At 39.9% G+C, this 9611-nt stretch overlaps 1 pseudogene; it reads left to right on the plus strand.

Annotated features, from left to right (window-relative positions):
- The first annotated feature begins 304 nt into the window (after positions 1-304).
- Positions 305-398, plus strand: LOC120887111 (small nucleolar RNA U3; annotated as a pseudogene).
- The last annotated feature ends 9213 nt before the right edge of the window (positions 399-9611 follow it).

Raw genomic sequence — 9611 nt, forward strand, 5'->3', positions numbered from 1 at the left:
CTTCTTCGCTCACCCTAATACTTCTCATTTTCCACCATTGCCATTGTATAATAGAGGACAGTGTCAAGCTGGAGAGCCCCCTGAGGTCCCCGTGCAATAACTATTGTGAGGCTTCCAGCGTTCTTCCAATCCAGTGAGAAAACATACATGTTACAACAGAGAAAAGAACTAGTCCAAGACCAATAAGTCCTTTTTCTACACAGTTTTAACTCGAGTTGTTACTCACTGTTTATTGGCTCTGTGACTTTAGGGAGGGCACTAAATATCTATGTCTCAATTGACTCAACTACAAAAAAGGGATGATAAGACTATACTTTCAGGGATCATTTCTATAGTTTGTTACTAGAGAAGTTTCTCTGATTGTGTAGAGTACCAAAAAAGGGATGATAATGGCCTTTACTTTTATAGGCCCATGAAGAAGACTAAATGAGATAGCTCATGTAAAAAGGCCACAAATAGCCATAGATTTTAGGGTAAGTGCCTAATAATGGTTAGTTAGAGTTGATTTTTGCTGCCATGATGTTGACCAAGGTATATCATGACTTTGCTAGACTCAAGGTGAAGTAGAGTTGTTATCCTTACTACCAAGGACTTCATAAGAATTAGGTTGTTTAACATCATTAAAACAATAAGAAAGCATATTATAACAGTACTGAATCAGTTAAGGGAGTAGGCCTGATTGTGAATTACTTAAGTGCCAACAGGGGTGTTCTTGTTGGTGACTGTCCTAAACTGGTTACAGACTGTTTCCACAGAGCTGTGACATTCAGGGTCTTGGAAGCAGTGATCCCACTAGGAGGATCCAGTCTATCCTGGGGAAGTTCTACATGCTTTAAAAGGCCTATTGAGTAACTAGGCAATGACCAGGGAAAGTTAACCAGGAGGGCAAACAGGTATTAGGGACCACCCTTCGTGAGAAGGATGAATTAGGTGAATCTTCCCTGGAACCAAGAAGACTAAGTGTCAAATGGTTGCTGTCTGAGGAAGGGGCATGTGAAATGAAAAGTTGTAAGCCTAAATTTATAATTGAATTTTGAACCAATGAGCTTGCCTCTTAGTGAAATTTCCCTTCCTGGGCACTGGCAGAATTCTGTTCATTGCTAAAACTGTCTTTCTGGGAGGTCTTTGAAGGGAATCCTCAAGATTGCATGGTTAGATTGGCAGGATCCTGAGACCCCCTTCTAAATCTAAATACTTAAAAGGATTTTCTTTTCCCTTTTGGCAGAGAGAAGCTTATTTATATGGACTTTGTGCAGTAAACTTTTCTGTTTTCTATAGCATCTAGATTTGCTCGATGGGTCTGAAATATAAATATATGTGCCATGCCTGTCAAAGAAGTAGCTTTCCACTGGGGGATGTTCTTTGGAGAATGGGAAGCATTAAAAATGCATATTCCCCCATCTAAGAAAAAAAATCCCTTATGTTCTTCAAAAGCAAAATAGGGGAAAGGATTCATATGGAAATCCCCGTCTTTGAAAGTGAAGTGTGACAGCCACTTCACATTGTTGCCACACAGCCACCCAAAGCAGTGCAAACTGGATGAGCTTCCAAACAGGCGGTTAGTTTGCCATTGAAGCATGACCAATGCCTCAGCTAAAACAAGCAAACAAGCGGCTGAACATGTTAACATAATTTTCTATCATTTCTATTTGATGTGGATCGGGTGGAAAATCTGGGATGCAAGCCATGATGTAGATTTTCAAAATTGATTAGCATTTTTTGGACACTGGCAGGCATTTCTGCTGCATTTCAACGTCGAGTTAAAATTGATTAGTGCTTTTGGAAAAATGTGCACCAAATTGCTGTGCAAATTGAGGTAGTTCCAAGCATAGGATGATGACAAGATAAAGGCATAGAAGAGAATATAAGATCCATGCCTCGAAGGCCGCTCAAGTGAGACAAGGTCTTGGAGGAGAGGGTGTAAATGGTTCCGTGCAGTTTTAGATTAGCTGTTGGTACTTGTCGAACACTTAGACTCTACTTGTGACAATGTGTAAAATGGGTTGCCTGCTTGTAGGATAAAGGTTGTTTGGTTCCTTGTCACAACATTAATCAGAAATAAACTCATTTCAGTTGTTAATGTGAAATCGTTATGTGGTTTTTGCAGAAATTTCATTGTAGATGTGTTGGTGTCTGCTCTCTTCAAAGTTTTGGTGGTGTTAAGAATTGCCATGGCAAATATTTAGCCATTTTCAAATGACTCCTGGTAGAGATGATTGTAGTTTTGCAATTTCATGATTCCCTTTGAGTTTGTCATCCACAAGCATGATTCTTCAAGTCACTGGGTTTCTTTTCTGTTATCAAACACAGACAGAAAGTTAAGAAGTGAGTCATGGCAGGGCACATCTCAGAAGAATGAGAACCTTCAAAGGTCAGCTTTTCTTGCTTGTCAATAGTTGACATTTAAGCATTTATTTCAGACGTTGCTGATAATGTTTTTTGAGATAGTCAAGAAGAATTGCTGTGTTGGTATGCAATTATGTTCATAATGAGATGCAAAAATGCAAATATGGTGGTACGTGCCAGTTCTTTGGTGTGCCTTGTCAGAATCGCAGGCATCATGAGACTTTGATAGATACCATGTCACTGTGCAGAGTTGGGGAGCTGATGATTTTTAAAGAAGCATTCATAGCTAGATATCTTTAGCAATGATAAATTTACAGGTCATTTGTTTTTTCTTGGTAAATTCTGACAACTTCATCAAACAATTGTATCAATAGAATTTGTGGGTAGTAGCAGCAAACCTCTTTATTCCTTATCTAATGTTCCATATAAAATACATTGTATATTCATAAATGCAACTACTAGAAGGCTACCTTGCATGATTGAATTTTTAAGGATCATTTAAAATGTAAATAATAATATAGCCCATTAATACTTAAACACTGTTAGATATATTTTTAATATATTATTTCTACATTTGCATTTTATGCTTTTGTACAAAAAAATTTAAAAATTCGAGGAGGCTATGTAGATGATGGTTTGAAAGTTATTGCATGTTATGGGCTATTCTGTTTTTGTGAATCTGATTTGATTTTCAAGAATCACAATCTAATTATGGAAGTGGCATAATGAAGAGGAAATAAAGCACACCCTTGTTTCCAGAGCTTCCATCTCCATAAGCAAAGTGTTTATACTGAATCCCCACCACAACTACAGGAAGGGATAGCATGGAACAATAAAAGATCTTGGCCATTTAGAGACAGATGAGAGCTGAAGTATATATTCAATAAACATTCCTTGAGTGTCTATGGGCCACTATGCTCTGGCTAGATATGGGTGGATATAATCCAGACCCTTGACTCAAGGGCCTTCAGTGTAACAAGAGAGTCAGAAAGGCAAATGCACAATTACTATACCAAATGATAAGAGCTACATAAAGATACCTGCAAGGGCATCAAAGTGCAGAGGAGGGAAGGTTTCCCTTCCTAGGTGGTCTGGCTTCCTTGATGAAAATCTTGCCTATGAACGGGACCCTCTTTTGTCAGCTTCTTTCTTCCTGCCTCATTCATTGCCTCAGAGAAGGGGAATGGTCCCCTACTTTGTGTCTGCTTTGTAGTAATCATAAAGTAGCTCCTGCTAGTGTTGCTTTCCTTCCACTTTGTACTAAGTTACCTGTAAAGCGGTGGCTAATCTGGAGTCAGGCTCAACTGCAAGAGATCCCACTGCAGCCTCAGCTCCATGCTCCCATGAAAATCATGCATTCAACGAGGAATAGGTTAACTATTTGTAGTAATGAAGTGGAATCATCTCATCTCAGCTTGCAAAGCACATTGTCTTGTCTCCCAGAGGGAATTCTGGACAATGTGTAAGGGGCAGAGGGAGGCCTCACCAATGGCACTGATGGTGGAGGGGATGGTGGGAAGAGGGCAGTGGAAAAGCTTCATTTGTCAGGGGAATGGGCAGAGTTATCTCTAGTTTTCTTCCACCTCCACAGGCCCCTCATGATGGCAGTAGCTTCCTCATTGTCAGGCTGACAGAATTTTTGGTTGAAGAACTTTTCTCTCCACTCTTTCATTACTCCCAGGACACGTGGAGATTACAACCACCAGGGAATTGGTCTGGGTTAGTGTGCTAACTAGAAATGAAAGCTCTGTAAAAACAGATACTGTGCACAATCAGCTCTAACCCTAATTTCAATCTGAGAAAGTTCCCTGCTGAAAGGTAGAATAAAGCAGAATAAGTTTTTTAAATACTTTATTTGAGTAAACAGTGATTCATGAATTGAGCAGCTCTAGACTAGACATGTTTTCAAGGCACCATCCAGTGAATACATAGGGGAGGCTATTCTGCAGAGTGAACCTGAAAGTGAAAATACATTTGATTTGTTGCAGTTATGCTGTTGCCTCATTTGGTCTATCTTGCTGAGAAGTCCCTAACTATATAACTTTTAAGTTAGTTGGAAGCTTCTGATTGGTTAGCCTTGTTTCCTATTTTTTAAAATAGGCATTTACAGCCAGGTGTAATCATGCTTGTAATCCCAGTGACTCAGGAGGCTGATGCAGGTTCAAGGCCAGTCTCAGCAATTTAGTGAGGCCCGAAGCAACTTAGAGAGGACCTGTCTCAAAATTAAAAAAAAAAAAAAAATTGGGAGTTCATAACCCACTTCAATCTAATGTATGAAATATGATATGTCAAGAGCTTTGTAATGTTGTGAACAACCAATAAAAAAATTAAAAATTTTTAAAAAAAAAGGGTAGGGCTGGAGATGTGGCTCAGAGATTAAATGCCCCTGGATTCAATTCCTGATATCAAAATAAATAAATAAATAAAAATTAAAAATAAAAAGATAAAAGACATTTACAAAGAATAGCAAAAGAAAAGTTTTGCTTATGCTTGCAAATCAAGCAAGGATAAGGTCACTTCTGAGGACTTAATTGGCCCTGTTTGCTCAGGGACTCTTCCTGCTTGGTCTTCCTTTTAATTTATTTTCACAGCCTGCACAGAGTAGATGTTTAATAAATAGGGTTAAGTGAATGAATACATGTCATCAAATATTCTGATTTTATAAATAGTATGACTCAGAAACAAAAGGAAAAATAGAAATTATATTTTAGAAGTGAAAGTGAAATCAGAGGAAATCTAGTTTAAGATAATTTCATAATTTATCAAATAAGCAATGGTTTGTCTAGTCTCATAGCTAGTTAATATTAGATCTGAGATAATGAGTTATATTTTGGGGGTGGGGTGAATTTATTCTGTCAAACAGAGGTCAAGGAGTCACACATATGCAAACAAGGGAAGGAACTGAGGTTATTTAATCAGGAACCTAACAGACATTGAAGGTCATAGGTGATATCTCTACTTATTTAAAGAACTGTCATAGAGATGTTATGTAGATGAGAATTTAGTTTTGTTTTGGATGTTCTCACAGTTCAGATTTAGGCCAATGCATATGAAACTAAAAGGGATAGACTTGCTATGGGAAAGATATTTGTAAGAGTTACTTACTCATCATAGGAACAGAATGGATAACCCTTTGTTGACATACTGTGCAGGGGATGTCAGTAGTTAGTTGTTTGAAACCAACTACTGAACTGCAATGTTCTTATCTATTCATAATAAGTGATACTAGTTCCTGGTTATGGACCTTGGTAATTTTAGTTCTGCTCTTAGAAGAGTAATATCTGATAGAAACCATTTCCAGGAAAGGGCAAATCAAGCAGATTACTCAAGGAATGGAGTCACTGGAAATGGCATACTTTTGCCTACACTTCATAGACTAGTTAGCTGGAACCAGGGGTGTGTTTTATGTAGTCATGTCCTTCTACCAGGTTTTTGCCATCAAAGAATCTGCTAAGGGCTCCTCCTCCTCCCACACCCTTCCAACTCCCTTCCTGCCCCTTGCATCATGCATTCCAAGTTCCAGTGTTGTCTTTGCAGACACTGCCACTAACTTTGAACATCTGCTTTCATCTTAGGGGACCAAGCATTGGTCTTAAGTGTCTGTGTTGCTAGTCCTGCCTGCGCTCTTAGATTTGAAACCTACTGGGAGTCATGCTCCCTCCAGATGTTAGCTAGAGTGCAGTTCAGGCCAGGCTGCCTGTTTTGAATAGTGTGCCAACATGCTGGAGAATATTTAGGCAGCAAATGTGGAATGGAGAATAAATGTGTGCCCTGCATTTATTTTGTGGAAGTCTGCTTATTCTGGTATTTCATGATCAAAACCAAGATGGAAGAAAGGGTAAAAACTGGCGTCAACAGCATGAAAGACTATGGGGATAAGTGGGAAATGGTAATCTTATGAGAAAGAAATAGAATTTGGATCTGTCTTTCTTTAAAAAAAAAAAAAAACAACTGATCTGTTTCACTGTTAATTATGAGCTAGTTTTCACATTCCGGACACACATATTTCTGACTGGCTGTCAAGGATTCTATAGCAATAAATTGCACACTGAGGTCTCTACTTCGATATAAAATTTCCATTTCAGAAAAAAAAATGATACCTCAGACATTGTATTTCAGGGTGATAATTGTACTTCTCAGGTGGTTAAAAAAAGATGATCTACAAATAATAATTAAAAGTTGTGCCCTAAGGGAATGTGGATGTCAGATATAGAACTAAAACATATGAAATGTTAGACTTGGGCCTTGACCTCGTTCTACTGTATTCAGTATCACAAATTCTAAGCATTATTTATGCTTCAATATTTCGAGGTGACAGTTGGAGGGTATATTAGGTAGAGGAAAGGAAACGTTCCCGCTGGTGTATTAAACTACCCCTTTGACAACATAGCAACTTCTCAACGTTTTGAAAGTGTCAGGTTATTCACACTCACAGTTAATCCACACCCTCTGCACTTTTAGAGGCACATGGTTAGGGAAGGGGAAGACTTAGTAATTCATGCTCTACCCTGAAAAATGGTCAGAAGAGGTTCAAAAAGCATGTGTTATAATCTGGTGATTGCCTCATAGATGAGTAAGATATGAGTTCTTCTACACATTGATCAAATGTTTTAAAATTTGTTTCACACTTATCAGAACATTTCAATGTGTGGACTTCTGGAATCTCCCTGTAGAGGCTCAAAATGTCTGACAATACTGATCCCACAGCCCTAACTAGCTTGGTCTGTCAGGAGCCCTGCTGGATTCCCTCCATGGGAGCAGGCTAAGAGTGCCTCAGTCCACCAAAATCTCCATTGGGTATGAAATACTCATTTCTTTTCTGCTACCCACCTAGGCCCTGCTCTTACTTGAGGTTGTGGGTGACTTTGATTCTGAAGGAAGTCCTGGACCCTTCCTGTGTTTTCCAGTTCTAAATCCCAACTTCACAATATCAGGATCGATTAACTACTATAGTGTATATTTCATAGGCTCTGCAAAGAAACAGGACAAGGATGACCAAGGTGTGGCCCGTTCCTCTAGGGAGTTACACTAGCTTGAGAGAAACACACAGAGAGAAGAGCAGGAGTTATGTTCCAATAGAAGCATGGAAAAATTGCTCTGGGACCAAAGGAGCAGTGACTCATGGGGCTCTAAGAGAAGGCAATAGCTAAGTTGAAGATCAGACAGATGCTTTCTCTGTAGAAGGAGGAAGAGGGGCATTCCAGGGGAAAGAGACATAGTGAGCAGAAACAGAAAGGGGCAGAAGAGAAAAGCATGTCTGGGGATTGATAAATGGCTCCTTACAAAAGGAGGGTGGGGAGATGATGGGAGATGACTCTTGTTCCAGGCCATAACATGGAGTCCAGTCTTCAACATTTATGACATATGGGAATCTTGAGGACATTAAACCGAGAAGTAACCCATCAGTTTCTCATTAGAAAGAAGCCTTTGCACAAGTGTTGAAATATAGGTTCCTCCAAAGGCAAGCTGCACTGATGACATGAGGAGAATCTTGCCTCTGGGTTAGCCATAACGCATTGGCACAGTGTGCCTCATAAGTCTTGTGAGGCTTTGCGACACATAGCTGAGGTCTGTGTTGTTTTTCTGATAGTTATTGCATTTTGTATGCCATGATACCCCCCCCCCCCGATACAGCTATCAGAGGGTATCAGATGACTGCCAACGATGGCAATCACAGCATCAGTGTGCAGGTACTGTCTTTGCCATCACCATATGCTGCCACTTGAACAATAGGAATAAACAGATTATGTGGAGTTCATGTGCTGCTGCCAACAGAATCAGTTGGGTTCCAAAGAGTGCTGGGGAATATCATTACTGTGGCTAGAGCACTTTGAAATTCAATTTGAGGTGATTGTTTCAAATGGAAAAAAATCACATGGGCGGTGGTGGCATCAAGACAGGTGGCTCTGTCTATATGCATGGTGATGCTGAGAAAAGACAGCCAGTTGGTGGAGCAAAAAATGTGGCTGGATGAGTTGAAGGTGATGGGATAGATAATTTATGTGTGAAAAGAGTAGCAATCTGTTGATCAGTTGTGCTGTGGAGACAGACTTGACTGGGTGAAGCAAAGATGAATATGGAGTACATGTTGTCTCACTGTGTGCCAATCTGAGGGTGTGGGCAGCTACCTTTTGGAAGGAGTCAGATGACAAACTGCACCTGGAAATGCCCCGAGCAGTACTGTGATGCTCAAAACAAAGTACCGTATGTCCAGCTTTCTAAAATGATGTCGGATCTTGTCACCATGGATCAAATGCCATTCTTCCTTTGTCAGGCTGAACTGATCCAGAAGTGACTCAGTTAAGCTAGTTCATCCTCTGATTGTGTGCTAACAACTACAAGAGAGAATGAGACCCTAGCCCTAGTTGCCATCATGATGACCTGGGGGGGGGGATACTTACATCCAGAATGTTTATCATGTTATTTTGTTGTTTCTTCATTTGTCATTTCTACCAGATTGTGGGGCTTGAGGAAGGCAGCCATCCTTTCCATCACTTTTCCAAGACCCATGCTTCTCAAACTGGGGTACACTGGGTCTGGAAGTGTTCAGTGCCAAGGTGTATGGCAAAGTGAGAGTATCATTTTATGCAGAGCTTTCAGAAACCAAGAGTTTCTAAATTAGAATGGGTGGCTCTATCACAGAGTCACCAATCATATTTCATAGCAAACCAAAGTGAAACAGACCCTTCTAAGCAATTTTTTGCTCAGGTTAGGCTTCCTTTTTTTTAAAGCCCTTAGCACTGGCTTGGGCAAGTGAATTCCCCATTCATACCCTCTATTATAGAGAGTTCTTCCATAGTTCTAGAAGCAATTTCATTAGCTTAGTACTTGATTGTGGAAGGGAAGAAGTAAGGAGGGAGAGTTTGGTTATACCTAGTGTTTCTTGTCCAGTCATGTTTATATTTATGCATGAACAAGCTACTCAGGCAAAGTCAATCATCAAGCAAATGTCTAGATGGTCCTGTTATACATGCATGTTTCAGTGCCAGAAGCTCTACCTGAATGCTGGCAAGCTAATTCCAAATATAGGTCAATGGGGATGAGTAGGAAGCACGGGTGGAGAGACACCATCCCATCCCTGTAATGGGTAAATACATACAGAGGGAAGCTTGAGGGAAGCTTGTGTTATCTCCCAAATGAAGGGTGTCAAATGTCACTTGGTGATTGCCTTAGGAATTGTGCATACTTCTTAATTTCTTCCCTGCCCCCATACATACTTGGGCCCAGAAGGAGATAGATAATATTGGTAAGCTTTTATATATCAA

The sequence above is a fragment of the Ictidomys tridecemlineatus genome, chromosome 5 (genome assembly GCF_052094955.1).
Source record: "Ictidomys tridecemlineatus isolate mIctTri1 chromosome 5, mIctTri1.hap1, whole genome shotgun sequence".
Classification (NCBI taxonomy): domain Eukaryota; kingdom Metazoa; phylum Chordata; class Mammalia; order Rodentia; family Sciuridae; genus Ictidomys; species Ictidomys tridecemlineatus.